Source organism: Pleurodeles waltl, chromosome 1_2 (genome assembly GCF_031143425.1).
Source record: "Pleurodeles waltl isolate 20211129_DDA chromosome 1_2, aPleWal1.hap1.20221129, whole genome shotgun sequence".
NCBI classification, from domain to species: Eukaryota; Metazoa; Chordata; class Amphibia; order Caudata; family Salamandridae; genus Pleurodeles; species Pleurodeles waltl.
The window spans coordinates 628,939,709-628,956,980 of record NC_090437.1 but is presented as its reverse complement, the minus strand read 5'-3'; the positions used below and the strand labels follow the sequence as shown (position 1 = coordinate 628,956,980).

Genomic DNA, 17,272 nt, shown 5'->3' with positions numbered 1-17,272 from the left:
AGACTTCAGAACCGGTTTGGGGGTGGTTTTGTTTCAAGTGCTCAAAGCACAAATATCCAAAACAGGGATACAATCGAGTGACAGATTTCTGAGCAAGGCTGTCATCAGCCGTCTTTAAGCAATAATCAGGAAGTGACAGGCTCTGCATCGAAATTTCCTCCCCTAGAATAAAAGAAACTGCAGTTTTAGCCATCATCCCTACTAATTGCCAAATAGAACTAATCACCAGCCCTTTGCTAACAAGGTCTTCACTGTGTTTCTAGGTACGATTGTCTCCATCCTCTTTGTTTTATTGTCTGAATTTCCACCCTACACAAACAGGAATGCATCTAATACACTTCCACTGTCTGAGTAAACTGTGCCCATCATCCATCTTGTGTCATGCTTAACCAGGGACATCTAAAAAGGATTGACTTAACCATAATACTGAAACTTTCACAACAATGAATCCTACTGCAATCGTGCTACACAATCACTGTATATACACGCAAACAGAATGTCAGCACAAAGTTCTGAGTTTTCCCATAACAGCAGAACTTTGTACAAGAGAAGCCAGAAGAATGTATGGTCATACAGTTGCGTCAAATCCACTTTTTGGCTGTCATTAAAAATCTTCTTATTGAGTTTTATCAACAGGGATGTAAAAACGGAGCAGAAAAACACAGTAGACTAATTGAATTTTCAATTACACATGCTAAGGTGGAACATAAGGGTGCAGTTATTTTGATCAGTAGGAGATAGTTCAGCTCTGGTATCTGCCATAGGAGTGATTGCATTAACTGGTTGTCTATCCTAGAGATAGTGGGGGAAATGGGTATGGTGGAGTGGAGTTGGAAAGGGTAGGAGTGGTCTCTGATATAACGACTGACAATGGCCTTGGAGGGGGTAGGATAAAGGGTGCCACGAGGATCGCACAAACTAATTCACATTTCTCAGGATGCCTATCTGGGGTGAGAAATGCAGATAGAGAGAGGGCTGGTGGATATCCCTGGCTCAAGTGAGAAGTCATAGACTGGTGACAGCAGTGTATGAGTCTGTGTCATGTGGTAGGTCCAGTAATCTGGGAAGTAGTGTCTCCCAGCCATGTGGCATGAGGCAGAGGTGAAGACCTCTGGCCTCTTCTCTGTGTTGAGTCAGTGCCTCAGATTTAGCCCAGCAAGAACATTCAACCCACTAGGCCTTTGGAGAAGGAGGTGATTAGAGCATCCATTGTATTGTTATAGCCTTTTTGGGCAGAAGGTCAGCCATGATTCCAGGAATTATTCAGGGTTGGTAGATTTGGCTTCCACTGGAAAGCCCATGAAGTGGAGGTTGTTGGCCCTGGACCTGTTTTCAGCATCCTCCTGCTGGGGGACTGGGAAGCTGGGGGTGGTGTGACGAAGGTTTCACTTCTTCAGTTTTTGTCTCAACTGCCTCCTGTGAAGTCTAGGTGGCCTGCAGGATTGTGTGATGGTCTTTGGAATTGGCCTGGTGGGTTGAGGTGGATTCACCTGCGGCCCCCTGGCCCTGGAGGTTGAGAGTGTACATTTATCAATTTTGGTTTGGGCATGTGTGGCCTTTTGTTTCTCCTTAGTGGTTTGGAGGGGGCCAGCCTTGAAGATTGGGAGGGTTAGAGTTGTCCTGAAGGACCCTACAGGAAACACAGAGCCACAGGTGGCAGGGCCATTGGTCCAGATGCTTTTCAATGTCTACATGGCCTGCTTGCTAAGATCACCAGGCAACACGAGCTAAGCATCACCAGCAAACTGGACTACGGCAACGCACACCATGCCAGCATCACCAAAAAACTTCAATCAAGACTACAAAGAGTCGAGAATGCACCAACCATCCTGGACATCCCCCCCGAAAGAGCTGCATCTCCTCCCACCTCAGAGACCTACACTGGCTCCCAGTCAACAAGCACATCACATACAAACTCCTGAACCACACCTTTGAGGCACTGCACAACATAGGACTGGCATACCTCAACCACGCCTCACCTTCTACGTACCCAACAGACATCTCCGTTTCTCCCAGCTCGCCCTTGTAGCTGTCCCCAAGATCCAGAAAAGTACAACAGGAGGAAGATCCTTCTGCTACCTAGAAGCCCAAACATGGAACGCACTACCTCTCAAGCTCAGGCAGACTGCATCACTGAAGCAGTTCAGGAAGGACCTCAAGACCTGGCTCTGCGACTGAGCAGCACACCCACATTCTCCGCCTTGAGACCCGATGGGTGATTAGTCGTGCTTTACAAATCCATGATTGATTGATTGATTGATTGATTGATTGGTCAACTGGCTGGTCCATGGTGTCAGCAGGCTGTCCATGGGACGCAGGTTGAAGGATCAACAGGAGCATTTCTTCTGACCACTGACACGCCACTTGTCCAGCTTGTGGGAGGCAATACAACCAGTCTGAAATGGAGCAGACCTCAGGCAAGATGGTGTTTGGGAGTTGGGGTGGAGGGGCAGTAATCCATTGTGGGTCTGCATAGTCCTCCCCTGTTGTGGCCTGGCAGTGGCACTCGGTGGGGGTGGAGAGGGGGGGGTGGTCTTCCCTGGGTGGTGGACCAGCTCACCCCCACCCGGGATCAGTTCCAGGGCATGGGGGGGTCCTACATCCAGAGGGGCGTTCAAAGGTGGTAAGTGTAGTTCACCTGCAAAGAAGCGTCTGAGGGCATCAGTTGTAGTTGGAGCTGTGCATGTGACCAACAGGGATTCTCCCCCTGTAAGCACAGCAGCATGGTTTTTCGCTGAGTCAGAAGCTGCCTGTGGCCTCACTCACCTCTGCTCCTGTGCTCTGGACCCTCTCAGTGCACACTGCAAAGAACTTGACTCTGCTCTGACCCAGCACCGCACTAGAGCTGGTCGGGTCTACACGCCACCATCTCAAAGAAGGCACTTGCTAGGATCTGGATGCCAGTGCTATGGTGAGTCAAACACCGGAAGGCCTAGCATAACACCACAGGTGCAAGGGGTTCAGGAGGGGCGTCACAGAAATATAGAGAGGGCCCTTGTAAGGCAGATTGGCAAGATGCTGGAGAAGCCCCAGGAGCACTACTAAAGTGTGTCTGCCATCTTGGCTGTGTAGGCCACAAACCCTAGACTGATTCTTACAACAGGAATCCCAAAAGCAGGCTTTTTTAGCACACATCATTAACATATGGTTCTCTGTTACACTTCGATCACTGGTCTCTGTCATTTGACTGCAATTTTCCAATTTGAGTTGGTGTCCAGTGAAATCTGTGATAGAGTTTCTGTTGTGACAGTCCACCTGACAAGTCTAGCAAAACGTATTGAATATAGTCCAGCCTGCTCCTGCATTGTATAATTAATTCTCAGTTCTTCAGAGCAGTTTGTTTGATATGATTGATTTGAGACTCAATCCACTTTATAAAAGCAGGTCTGAGCGAAGGTTTACTGATCCCCACCCCTTAAATATTTATCCTAATATTAGACCATGACTGATGTTCTAGAGAGCTACCAATAGTCTTCATGAATGCTACATAGTAGTGTCTGCTTTAAAAGAGATGTGCTGCTTGGCAAGTGTTGAACATGGAGATCATCCACAAGGATTCTGAAGGAAGATTGCTAGATTCCTTCCACTTAGTTTTTTTGAAGTGCATTCCTGTCAACAAGATGAGAGATTATCATGAGATTTTTTACTTCCATAGTATACCACTTGGGAGAAAGAGAGGTAGCAATCATCTGCTGCATAGTTGAAGACGGACGAAATAGCAGAATGGTTGTGCCCAACTGAAGATACATTTTCCCCTACTCCTACATTAGTATCCATAGAAAATACCTCAGATTTATGCACACGGCCTCAGGTGAATACAGCACATGCACCCTATACTTGGCAGCATTTTCACAATTATTTGAAAATGCTGTTGAATGGTACACATGCTATGATCTTAAATCAGGAGACCCTCTGGGGAGCATGTAATAGGTTATATAAATAGTACAGCAATTCACTAATAAAATAGGTTGTCCTATTTAATAGGACAGGTTGGCAAAAAGCAGTGTTATTAGGAAATCCTAGTACGCTAAGACTACCAAAACGTGATGGCGAAGGAGATGTACTCAGAATAGTAAGGGATAACCATTCAATGTTTCTAGCCATTTGATGCCTGGAGTCCGCATCAAAAAGAAGATGTAACATGATCATGATGCATTACTAAGTCAATTTGCCTGTTAATAACTGGTATCTTGATCATCTAGTAATTCTTTTTTTGACTTCATGCCTTTATTTAAAGACTTATCCACATTAGCTGGATGTAAATTCAGAAACAGTAGTGATCAATATGTGTACTGAATTCTGTAACTGAATGAATAAATCTTTATTGTACAGTTAATAAAAACTATTACAAAAATATACCGTATGTTACCAATATAAAATCACAATATTGCCATATGAAATGCATAAATATTACAACTCCTAAAAGAAAATACAGGTTAAAAGGCAGATTTTACACATGACCTCAATCTTTATTGAATCCCGTGCAGCGATTAGTTAATATTTCACTATATATTATTGACCCCCTCCTGCTAGCTTAGATTCTGTTCACTCATTTGCTAGAACTTTCTTCTCTGCCCCCTTTAAAAATTTCACCGTACGAGAATGAAAAATTCCTGGTTTTAGGCATGCTATTACTGTTTGTCTGTATGTCCTTATATCGCGTTGATTAAAAAGCGATTTTAGCAAGCATTTTCTTTCTTTCACTAAGGCTGGGCACAGACATAAAGGGTATATCAAATTCCTTTTCCCATTTTTGCATAACCTACAACTCTCATTGGAGCTTACCCTCCCTCTTGTTTAATTGTTGTCATCACCTGGCAGCTTCTTTAATCGAAAATGCAAAATTTTTATTTTTAGGACAGTGGACCAGCCTACTTCAAAATAGCGCTGATGTCGAAGGAGCTTATAATCATTGAACACCCACCATGCATGTGATCTTTTTGATAATGGTTCTTTATTTTCAGTAAAGATAGCCTCTTCATACTACTATTTACTTATCTTTTAAAACATGCTACAGATAGGTCACTTTTCCAATTTTCATGCAACCCCAAATCCTTTATTTCTACATCCAAGTAGAGCATGGCGGGATGCCAATATTTCTTTGAAGTTTTTCCCACAAAACCTGGCACAGATCATTCTTCTTTGTTTTTATTCTTTACCTGATTTTAGTGTAGACCTTTTTTTCTGGGTATTGTCTGGTTTACTAACCTGAACTCCAAGTGTATTTGTCCCGGTGATGCGTTTGGTGGTAAGCCAAATAGCTGCCTATATGTTCTTATTATGCTTGTATATAGACATACTGCCTTGCACTCACGCAGTGCATCACTGCCATACGTTAAGCTAGGTGCCAATTTGGCTGATATCACCTTTTAATAGTGGTAGAATGCTAGGGCCATTCAAGGTTCTTTTTAGGGTTGAAAGTGCTACATGCAGTGTTAAACCTTTCCTTTTTAACTCCTCTCTGTGTTGGATAAAACATCCCCGTTCATCAAACAGTACTCCTAAATAGCAATAGGATTGGACTAGCTCCACCTGTTCTCCATTCAGGAACCATCTATCCTTCTTATTTATCCTCCGGCTACATTCCATTACCTTGGTCTTTTTTTAATTTACTGTAAGCCTGTTTTCCTTCGAGTAATCTGATAATCTTCCCACTAATCTTTGTAGCCCGATCTTTGTTTGGCTTATAAGAACAACATCGTCTGCGTAAAGCAAATTAGATATAGACATTGGGCTAGTCTTGGTGCGTGTGAGTTTACTACTTTTAGTTCATGTGAGAGGTCTGCTAGAAACAAATTAAAAAGATAAGGTGCCAGGACACAGCCTTGTTTTAGTCCCTGATAAGTATATGTTTTTCTTTACAAGACAGACCCGTCCCCAATCCGTATCCTCTCCCAAGTGTCAGTATACAGTAGCTGAATAGCCTTGAGAAGACCAGATGGAATACCCAATGCTGTAAGTTTTCTTCAAAGTAAATTTTGATTCACTGAGTCGAAAGCTGATTTAAATTCAACAGAACGGAGGTACATTGCTAGCTTCTTAGGAATTTGTTTGTCCATTGACAATGCTAAAATATTAATTTCTGTTCCTACTCCTTGTGTAAATCCAGTTTGGTTTAGTGGGACAATCTTTCCATCTATTGCCCATTCACGTAATTCACTCAGTAATAGACTAGCGAAATGCTTTGCTTCTATATCTTGGAGTGTCAGCAACCGGTAGTTTTCAGGTACATCCCTATTACCTTTCTTATATATGGGGTTTATTATAGAACCCCACCATGAAGGTGGCACTGTCTGCTGCTGTAGGGCCCAGTTATAAACTGTAGCTAGTACTGGTATCCATAGATCTATATTTGATAGGTAAAAGGCTTGAGGAAGCCCATTTGGTCCTGGGGCGCCATCTTTCCTGGAACTTAATACTATTTTCTTTATTTGATTCTCCAGGAAGCTATCTATAACAAAGTCTTTGGTTTCTAAACCACCCGTCCTGATGTTCTCAATTATAGTTTTTTTTCTTCTTGCATCCCAAATGAGGATGATTTAAATAATTTTTTAAAAGTTTTTACCTATGTCTGTTCTGCTATATTGGAATTAACTACTGCTCTTTGTGGGCGGTTTATTCCATTAACAACTTTCCAGAACAGCCTTGCATTCTTTTGTTTTGCTAAATATAGCATCTTGGCCCAAAAATGATCATTTACTTCCCTTTTTGCTTCCCAGACCCGTCTTTGCAAGCTCTTATTTAATGCAAGGGAAGTTACAACGTAGATTTCTATTTTGTGGATCGTTGCTAATATTCTTTTACAGTTTTTCCCGTTTTTTCCATTCTGAGCAGAAATGGATAGTTTTATTCTACCCCTTATTCCCTGCACTAACCTTTTTCGAGGGCACTTGTGGACCTCTTTGCTGCTCCTTTTTCCATTATTCTGTTAAGAAAATTCCCCCACTGTTTGACTTTATCACCATATCCGCTTACTATACTTTAATTTACTAATCTTTCAGCTAACTCCTTTATTTGGGCGTTCAATTTACTAGATCTTGTTAGCCTGCAATAGTTTATTGTAGTATCTTCCCCAACCCACAAGGGTACCTGTTGGTGATAATGTACTTGTGCTGAAAGTGCTATTCTTTGTTGTCTGTGGTCTCTACTTGATGTTTCATTTATACTAAAGGATTTTATCCTATCCCAGAGAGTAGAGTTACCATTGTGTAATCTATTATGGAGCATGCCGTAACCGAGTCATAAGTCCACTCTGGTGGGCTGTCTGATTGATTTAATTCTCATACCTTTATCAAGGAGTTTGCCCTTTAATCGTATGTTCTTCTCATGGGGTCCCTGTGCATTTGGGGGGAATTGACCATACGTAATCTTGCTAGATTACCTGTTCTTCATGCTCAAAACAGTGCATCAAATCCATATTAAAAGCCCCCGTTATTATTATGTCTGGTAGATTTGGTTCCTGTAACACACCCATTATTATCACATCACATAGCTCAGATACTATTGAACACTTTATTTTTGCATTTGGGGGAATATACACATTCATTATATATAATGGAGTGTTTGTATCTTTTATCCAGTTATTCAGTTTTTTACTACCAGAATGTTAATATTTTCTATGGGTACCGGGACTGCTTCAATTTTTAGTGCTATTTCAGTGAAAACTGCTATGCTTCCTTTTGACCGTCCCTGATTTTTTTTTTTTGGTTTCAACTGCGGTCTGTAATGACATACAGCCTCCTGGATTAATTAGATTGTGTTCTAAGGGGTTACTTTGATTGTTTCTCTTCAGAAGTCATTACTGTATTGCAAAAAGTCATTACTGTGATCCTTGCTATTTATCCTTGATGAAAGTTGGCAATTGTTAGTAGTGGCGCTCTGAGTATCAGTTCTCCTGAATCGCTGACCAGGTAAGTAATCTATAACAGTGAATGTATGATAGTGCCATTTTATCAACACAAAGTGGAAAATTGACATCATTTCTTCCTTGTATGAATAATTTTCAAACACTTAAAGTAAATTGATGACCTTCATATACAATCTGAGCAATTGGTGTCCCCCATGTTACCCTTTATCTCATGATTGTTAATTGTAAACAGTGCTGACTGCTTTTTCGGTAAGAGTTGTGGTATACAAAAAATATACCTAAATGCATTATTTTGTAAAGAACTATACCATTAAATTGGTGTCTCTCTCACTTGCTGTAATGAAGATACCTGCTTTCACCTTGTGGGTTTACATGAGCATGCAGAAGATGCCTGAGCTTCATACGGAAACGTGTTGAGCCAAGTCATTATTTTGGACGGTCACTTCTGGAAAAAGTGAATTATTTCCAAATGACTTTCATACTTTGAAGATGATGAAACATTTGAAGGTGGCTTGCCGTCTGAGAAAGCAATATAATTTGCCTACCTGTAGCTTGATACACGTCAGTGCCGAAATTGAAAGTTTCCTGTCAAGCTGCTGCAAACTCTCTGCTGGAACAGAAGATGCATACTGCAGGGTACATCACTTCAAGGCTTTCAATGCTTCCCACTTTATTTGTAGTTGTAAATAGAATGTGATATCCATTAAGTTTCTTGCTCACCATCACCAACTGTCTAATTTTAGCCTGTAAGAGGTGTTCATGGTTTGAAGTTTATTCTGCATTTCCTACAAGAAAAGATGTTGTATTATTCAACCAAAAAACAAGGGTGTAAATAGCATCTGTTTTTGTTGTGTTTATACCGTTTGAAAGCTTTCACCATAGACAGATGTGCAATGACACAGTGGAATACCTGTCTGACTTCAAATGACAACTTCTCAAGCGTGTCTGAGAACCTTAAATTAATCTACAGACCTCTTAAGTGGTAAACTGCAGAATTGTTTGTATTTATACTGTGTGTTTAGATTATTTATGCTGTAATTTATTAATCTGTGACACTTATTTCCATTGTTAAGTGACTTGATGACTACATTGCACCAGCGTTGGTAAGAGTTTGTCTAGAGGCTATATTGCTAACCTAGGGGTTCTGGGTTCGAATTCCATCCAAAAATTGAGTGATCTTGAGAAAATCACATTATAGTAGAAAATAGTGTGCATTTTGGTGTCCAATTACATGCTGACTCCTAACTCCTCATTACAAACGACAATGGTTCCCTTGGAGGAAGTATAAGCCTAAACTTTCTTGACTATAAGATATTGACAAAAACGGTGAGTATGAAGTTAATTTAATTCACTGTGTAAGCATTTCATTAGTATGCAAAAGGCACATGTCATATTTCAAGTGCTCCAAGATGATGGTGCTGAATGGGTGAATAGTGACATGTTAAAAGATATGCGCTGGTGCTATACACAAAGCATATGTACATCGCTAGGGTCTGATACAAGTGTAGATTTCCACAGCATGACTCGGAGTAGGAGTACAATGTGTACATTATTATAATTAATATCAGTCTAGTAGTTCAATTGTCCAAGTTTTGACCTTACAGAAATTATTTTACTGGGGTCACCATCAGAACAAAAATGTGGCAGCAACCAGTGTTGGACAACAAATCATAGTTGAGCATGATTTTAATATATGTCCCCTTTGAGTCAGAAAACTATAAGATACAATCAACCACTATAAAATAAGATACCTCCAAGGACTGGTATCAAGCACTGTTCAGAGGTCAGTGTTCAGCAGCCCGCACCAACTGGGGCAGCCCAGCGGATGCTGGCTGAGTGAAATCTGTCTCTTGAACCTTGAATTCTAGAGCTCTTGCAAAAATCACCAGAAATCCCTAAGAGCACTGTTCATTGTGCTCCACCTGAATGTACATGTTTCAGCAACAGCCGCTTGCAAAAACGAACAAGCTTATTTGTGATTCCTGTTTTGCTGTATAGTAACTTACTTTCATCTCCAATTCTGGAACTAGTCTTCAATCCAGCACCACACTCGCTCAGTTGTAGTCTGTATTCCGTGGGCTACACTTAACCAAGACTGCTCTCACACACCTCTCGTTCGTTTTCAGATTATCTCATCACAGTTAACTTTCCTCGATCTTCATGCTGCTGACGTTCTGTGCAGCATTTGCACCATCATTCATTCTACCCTACTAGCTTCCCTAATACACAAGGCATCACCAACACATTTGTTGGTTTTGTTGCCCTTTCTCAGTAGCATTGAACACTGCTCGATTGTCATCCACATCCTACTTGCCATAATATCACATGGAGAAGACCCAGGCACCTTTTTTGTTCTCTGTACCATCCCCCTTGGTGACTTTATCTCTTTTACAACTCTTTCTTCAGCTCATAGAACATAAATCCATGTTTGCTATTGGATAGGTTTACAGTCTTTCATGTCCAGCTCATTTGAAATGAAGGTCAATCTTTCTTCTCCGTCATTTATACCCTCCTCCAATTCAGTCCTGTTCCTTCCAGGCTCACTGCCCTTTGCCACCTGCCAGAATCTTTGGCATTTCTTTAACCCATAAATGACTTTGAATCTTAGCTCAACATGATGACCACTGCAGCTCAGTTCTAGGTTTTAAGCATACAAATAATTTGTCCTTTTCTTTCATTCTGCTTCACAAAGTTAAGCACTAATCAGCTCACTGGTACTTATAAAATTGGACTATTATAATTGTTTGCTCATGGGACTCCCCAAGTACTCGTCCCTTACACTGAATATTTCTCTGATTCACTGTTAGAACCCTATACAGCTTCCCAAAATGCACACATTGTCCTTGTAAACGTCAAGCCATCACATTATCTTTGAAAAACAGACCCTTATACCAACTGCTGATATTGGTATTGGGGATTATGTTGCAATTTGTAGAGCACAATATCACCCTGGAGGGTATCCTGGCGTAGAGCAGGGTGAACCTAGCCAAACCTAGAGCCTAGTGGGACTACTAAAAGGCAGGTCTTCATTGTCTTGGGGAATTCAGGAAGTGAGGAAGAGGCTGTTGCGTGTGGTGGTAGGTCGTTCCAAGCTTTAGGAGTGATGGTATGAGAAGACTCAGTAGCCGGATCTAGTTTTCTGTATGCGTGGGATGTGTGCAAGTAGAAGTAAAGGAGAAATCTGGAAGGTTTGTGATAGCAGATGCAACTGTTGAGATCTCCTGGGCCAGTGTTATGTAGTGCCTTGAAAGTGCAGGTGAGAAGTTCGAATTGTGCTCATTTGTATGCGTGGGGTGCCAGTGGAGCTCCTTCAAGTGTAATGTGAGTGCAGCATGGGAGGTTGAAAGTGATTCTGGTTGTTGAGTTCTGATGGGTAGCCGCCTTATGGTAAGGTGTTTTTTGTTGTTGTTGTTGTTCCCGGCATAGAGGTTGTTCCCGTAGTCCAGCTTGCTATTGACGATGGCGTGCATGATGGTTTTCTGGGTACTGATTGGGAGCCATTTGAATATGTTCCTCAGCATTTTCAGAGGTGAATAGTTTGAGGCGATGACGGCGTTGACTTGGGCGTTCATGTTTAGTTTGCTGCCTGACGATCCTTAGGTTGTTGTCCTGAGTGGTGGGGGTGGTAGAATGTCCTAAATCGTTTGGCTATCATGTAGAGTCTCACAGTGAAGTGCTCTTATCGAAGACCACGATTGTGCTGTTGTTCACTTTTTCATAGTTGGTTTTCATCCAGTGGGTGATTTCAGTCATGCGGGCATTGAACTATCATTGGTGTATTTGAGGGCGTTTATGTTGTAAGAGTGGATGATGCTGACTAGAGGGATCATGAATACGTTGAAGAGGATCTTGCTCAGGGAGGATTCTGCGGAACTGAATCCGCACTGGTGGTGGCTGTTGATTGTCTACCTGACGCTTGATACTATGGTGGAGCTGCAGTCTTGGTCATGCTGGACTTGTCTGTGGCCTTTGATACAGTCCCTTCTGTGCTTATGACATGGCGTGTCTCGCAACTAGGTGTTGAGTGTAAATGTGGTCAGCTTACGGAACTCTTTTTTGGTTGATTGATCACAAGTGGTAAGCTGTAGACAATATAGGATGAAAGCTTTCAGTCTCCCATGCAGAGTGCTGTTGGGCTCCTCACTTAGCCTGACTCTGTTCAATATATATGTATCCTCCCTGGCAATACTGATTAGATCTTTTGGTTTTCAGCTGTTGTCCTATGCAGACAAAACCCACATTGTATAAATCGCAGATAATGTACTTGCTGTGCCAGCTAGGTTTAAGGAATGTATGACCAGAATTTGCAGCTGAATGAGAAAGTCCTCAAACTTAATATGGAAAAAAGAGGTAGTGGTGTTTGGACCACAGTAGTCCATTTGGTCAGCAATCCGGTGGCCCGATTCTTTTATTCCCCTCACTGCTCCTGTGGGGTCAGGGAAGAACCTGGCAGTAATATTTGACAGTACTTTATCTTTTGATAACTCGGTGAGTCCCTCAACCAATACTTGTTTCCATAGCATCAGAACTTTGAAAAAAATGTTTGTATTTGTTCCTCTAGAGTTACGCAAAACAATGGTTATGGCTTTGGTGCTGTGTTGCCTACATTACTGTAATGCCCAATATCTGACCATCAATCAAAAGGCACTTAAACTTCAGGTGACCAAAATGATACAGCCCATATCCTGGACTTTACAAAACATCTATGTTTCCAAGGGCATACAGACACTTCACTGGGTGACAATTAGTTAGGAAAGTCATGTGTATGGCTTGTAAGGCACTACATGTCACTAGACCGCAGCTCTTTATATCTACTTTTCAATGGCGTGTGTCTAGAAAGTTGCTGTGCTCCACGCTCTGAAGACAGGTTGTGGTTCCTAAAGTCTGCAAAACCAATTGGGTGTTTGATCTTTTGCCCATGTAGTGGCCAAACTTTGGAACACCTTGCCCACTCATATGTCTGGTATGGATAATTTCCTCTTCTTTCGTAGGCCTCTCAAAACCTGGCTTTTCTCTTCCTAACATTCCGTATCTTTTCCTCCTTTGCTTCTTCCTGGTATTACTCTAATGTTTCCTGGCTGATTAGCTCCTTTACTCCTTTGGGAATAGATTGTACATTAGAAATTTATTTTCATTTCAACTCCGCAGATGATGTTGCAGGTGTCTATGGTGTACAGTGCTGTGGTCTGATGGGGCCCCTGTGTGGATGGACTTCATATTGGTGGCATTTTTGTTTCCTGGAGTGATACAGGCCCATGTGGTTAGCATTAATTCTTTAGTTTAAAAATGCCCTACGTAATATTAAATTGTGGTTAAAAAAGTTGTACGTTTTCATTGACCGAACTGCTGCCCGGGGCAATCTCTAGTCAAGGCCAAAATCCAAGAACAGTAGGTATGGGGATCAATAATTCCCTTTCCTGTGCACTTGGTGCCCATGAGGTAATGTTTTCATAAATTTGTACATGCTACCACGACCTGCATCAGCAGTTGTCTCATCTTCAGCCCTGTTCCTCGCCTAGCCACACCTAATGGTTGCGAGAGAGAACCAATTATGTCATTCACCTGAGACTGATCTAATCAGTTTCATGAAGATGAGTAAGTGTAACTACAGTTTGGATACCACATTAAAGATTTAGTAGTATATAATAAATAACAAAAGTGAAAATGAGGATACATATCAATTTGAAGTTCTAGACAATTAAGTGAGAAGATTCACAACTAACTGATACAAATGATCCTCCTCCAATTTATGACTAGGTTAGTAGTGAACATACAGACCCAGCCCATTGCATTTATTTCTCAGTTTTTGTCTCCCCGTTTGTTAAAATGTTTAAATAAAAATCCTTTTGCACGCCTAAGAAAAAATATATGTCTGCTTTTCACTCCTACCCTGATTTTATTGTCAGACATGGCAACAATGTGGGCTTGCCCAGGTTTTGTCTTTGCAGTTTGCAACCCTTACTCCTAGCCGTTATTTCTTTGAAAGATTGTGGTGAGTGGCAAGGAAATGAGTATTAATAATTGTGCATTGTGAATTACACGTTTGATAGAACGTTTTGCTTCACTTTGTTTTTGTAGTGTCCTCTGCTTTTATCTATAATTGAGTAAGTGAAGTAAAAGAACATCAAATTACACCTTTCCTTAGAGCGAAAGAAAGTTGAAACATTGCATAGTTGTGCTGTGATAGTGGTGGCACTCTGTATTGTGTATAGTATGGAAAGAAATGGGTTTTAAAGCCACCATAGTATGCAGCTGAAAATGAACTTTCCTAGTGATGATCTGCACACCATACACTGGTCAGTGGTAGCTGGTTTGTATTTACGGAGGGAGAGGGGGATATAAAAAAAAATATATATATATATATATATTTTTTTTTTAATTGGCTAACCCACATCTAATAAAGACGTAACTTAACAATAGTACTACACAGGATGAGAGCGCAACATGGCCACTTGATTGTATGGGAAGCGTTCTAGTATATTTCCTGATCTGTGCATATCGCTTGGATGATCAGAGTAGGATCTTCTTCCTCACACTTGGTTAGTCTTTGGATGAGACTCTGGTAACACAGAGGAGCGCTCAGATGTATTTTGGTTGGCTGATTCTGTAAGTAGCATATTCGCTTTCACTCTGTTCAAAGAGATACATAGTTCCTCCAAGTAGATGTGACATTGGAGCGTAATTGAGTATTTTTTACTGATTTACTGGAGCTCTGGATGGGCTTAAAGTATAGATTACTGTGGCGCGTCTACAAAGAGCAGACCGACAGTACTTCAGTACTTCTCATCAGTAATTCATTAAGTGGTAGCAATCACTTATGCATTATTTTTGATGTCTCATTAAGAATACAAGAGACAACAAAAATTGTTGTGTTTACAGCGGTTTCCTTTGACATGTGGCACCTGGTCATTAAGGAGATCATTCCCCATTGTTTTAGAGATTGAGCAGTCAAAGATAGAACACCGCATCTATTGTGGTATATGACTCCGTGAATATTGGCAGTAATCACATGATGTTACTCCTTAAGGTGTATTACCCGATTTTATTCTAGTGAGTTACAAATCAGACAGATTCTGGAAAATAATTCCCATTTATCTTGGCTGTGTTTCCATGTGCTGTTAAAACTTCAACATGATCATGTGGTTTTCACCAGTATTTTGTTGGATGCCTTTCCATTGATAGAGTTTGTGCACAAGATTAAGGGGCCTTTTCTTTTTTTTGTGTTTGTTTTCTTCTTCCTAGTTGCATAGACAGATTGCCTTAGTCCTGATGAGACCCATTCATTTATAGACGAATCGAAATGGAAGTGTCGACAACAGACCCTTTGTTGCAAATTGATTTATTGAAAAACTCGAAGAATTTAGGAAGGATGCCTAGGGTGTATAGAATTTTAGAGACCATATTGGGTGCAAAGATTGTATTTTATAAGCATTTTTGTAGATAAATGCACTTCAGCATCTGCTCTGTTATCACTTTCTCTATATAACTTTGATGATACAGAAATGTTTCTACTTAAACAAAAGAGAGGTTCATGCAATGTGTGGGTGTGTTATTGTTAATTTCCCATAAACCATTAGGAAATGCCACACATGGAAATTAACTTTTTTTGTACTTTATGTTTAACCCATGGAGGTTTTGTAAGCAGAAAAAGTTAATCTACACTCTGATGCAGCCAATAATGGGTTTTGTTTCCCTTTGCAGTGTCCAGGATAGGGATATGTTGCTTTTAGAAGTGTCCATTATGGTCTCTTACCCAAGCAAGATGTACGTCGCAGCTTGAAAGAGTGAAGTAAGTTCGATGGTTTTTACTTTCAAGATACCAGTTAGGTGTCTAGCTTTTTATTTCTTCAATGAGCTCCTTATCCCATTCTTTACTCAAAGAGGAGGTGGCTCTGCTTCTCTTAGCCAGGCACGAAATAGCATGCTTTATTTTCTCATTGCATGTAATTTGTTGCTTACCTTTTGCTAAGTCCCACCCACCCCCTGGGCTCCAGAGGGCAGTGGCTGTTCACATATCCTGTTTTCTCTTCTGCCCATCATTGGACAAGCAGTTCTTAAGAGGGGTTCCTGGTGGCGTTGTGGGTGGTTATCTTGCTCATCTTCTTCCTTTTCACCGTGGAGCAAGAAATGTTGGAAGTGCTGTGGTGATTATGTGGGGCTTGTGCTTTGTATTCCTCTCTGACCCTGTGTACACGAAGGCAGAGCCAGACATAAAGAGCTACTGTGTTGGCTTGAGTTTGTCTCCGAGTGCAGAATTGACACTGTAAACTGGGTTTTACTGCGTGATTTTCATTCACCCCCAACTATCTGTGAAGACCAGTTGAACAGCTTGCTGAGTTTCTAGGGAAAGGCTGAGGAACAAAAACACCCAAAGATGTGTACCAGGCAAGGCCTTCCTCTCCACCCTTTCCTCATACTTTAAATACAAACCAGGGCCAGAGGTCTCTCTAGGGTGATTACTACCTCAGGTACCATGTTGGTTGAACAGAGTGATTCACAGCTGACAGAACGTCTTACTAAGAATGCATCTAAAAAGAGGGACATAGTGAAAGATGGGCCTTAAGTCCACATCTTTCCAGACTTCCTTACTCTAATGTTTAGAAAGGAGTTACAATGTGTTAAGGAAAAGATTCTGTCCCTTTATAAAGAACCCTTCCTTTGGTTTTGCATCTAGTGTCCTAGATGTTAGGAAAGTTTATATGTTCTCTCGCCCCTGCGCTTTTGGAGAATATCTGGATTCTCTGACCAAACACATTCTGATTTAATGAGGATACCCAAGTAGGTGTTTCCTCCTTTTAGGCAGTACACTTTGGTCTGAAACTGCTGTCTGTGTGACTTGAGGAAACTCATGTTGAGTAGTGTACAAATAAACTGATTTTGACGTATTCATTTATCTCTTATGGACACTTGTTGATATTAATTTACTAAGTTTATGAATTGTGTTGTTTGAAACATTACATTCCTGTTCAGGAGTGTGGGGCTGTTAGACATCTGCGCTACATGATATTGTTTTATTGTTCAGTAGATTTGAATGCTTATTTTCTTCTGTCCCACAATAAAGACTTAATCCATGAATATATAACTGACACATGAGTACAAGGACCCCAACTAAACTGAACTATATCTTTCTACCTATTGAATGCATTTTCCAGCTACGCTACCTTTATTACTAACTAGTTTAACTCTTACCTCCCCCATTGCACTTTGCACCTTACACCGAGACTTGCACCAAGCCAAATAATACTGCAGCACCAGCAGCCCTACTCAACACATTTGCCAGTTTCTCCACACAGTAACAAATGTGGAGGGGTGGGCATTCTCTTCATCAAATCACTTTTCTTCTTTGTTCATCCCAGCTTTAGCCTCCCACCCTTAATCACCCATACACTACCATTATTGCACCAT

General features: G+C 41.1%; 1 protein-coding gene across 20 annotated transcripts in view; it reads left to right on the top strand.

The window, feature by feature from the left end:
- BLTP1 (bridge-like lipid transfer protein family member 1) overlaps positions 1-17,272 on the top strand; it is a 1,779,540-nt gene that overhangs the window by 25,717 nt on the left and 1,736,551 nt on the right. For 19 of the 20 annotated variants that reach the window (XM_069242474.1, XM_069242454.1, XM_069242518.1 and 16 more), the window contains exon 2: positions 15,569-15,656. The exons of the other annotated variant lie outside the window; for it this stretch is intronic. The gene's annotated coding sequence lies outside the window, so the exon portion shown is untranslated. The remainder of the gene's footprint in view (positions 1-15,568; positions 15,657-17,272) is intronic. 20 annotated transcript variants of the gene reach the window in all.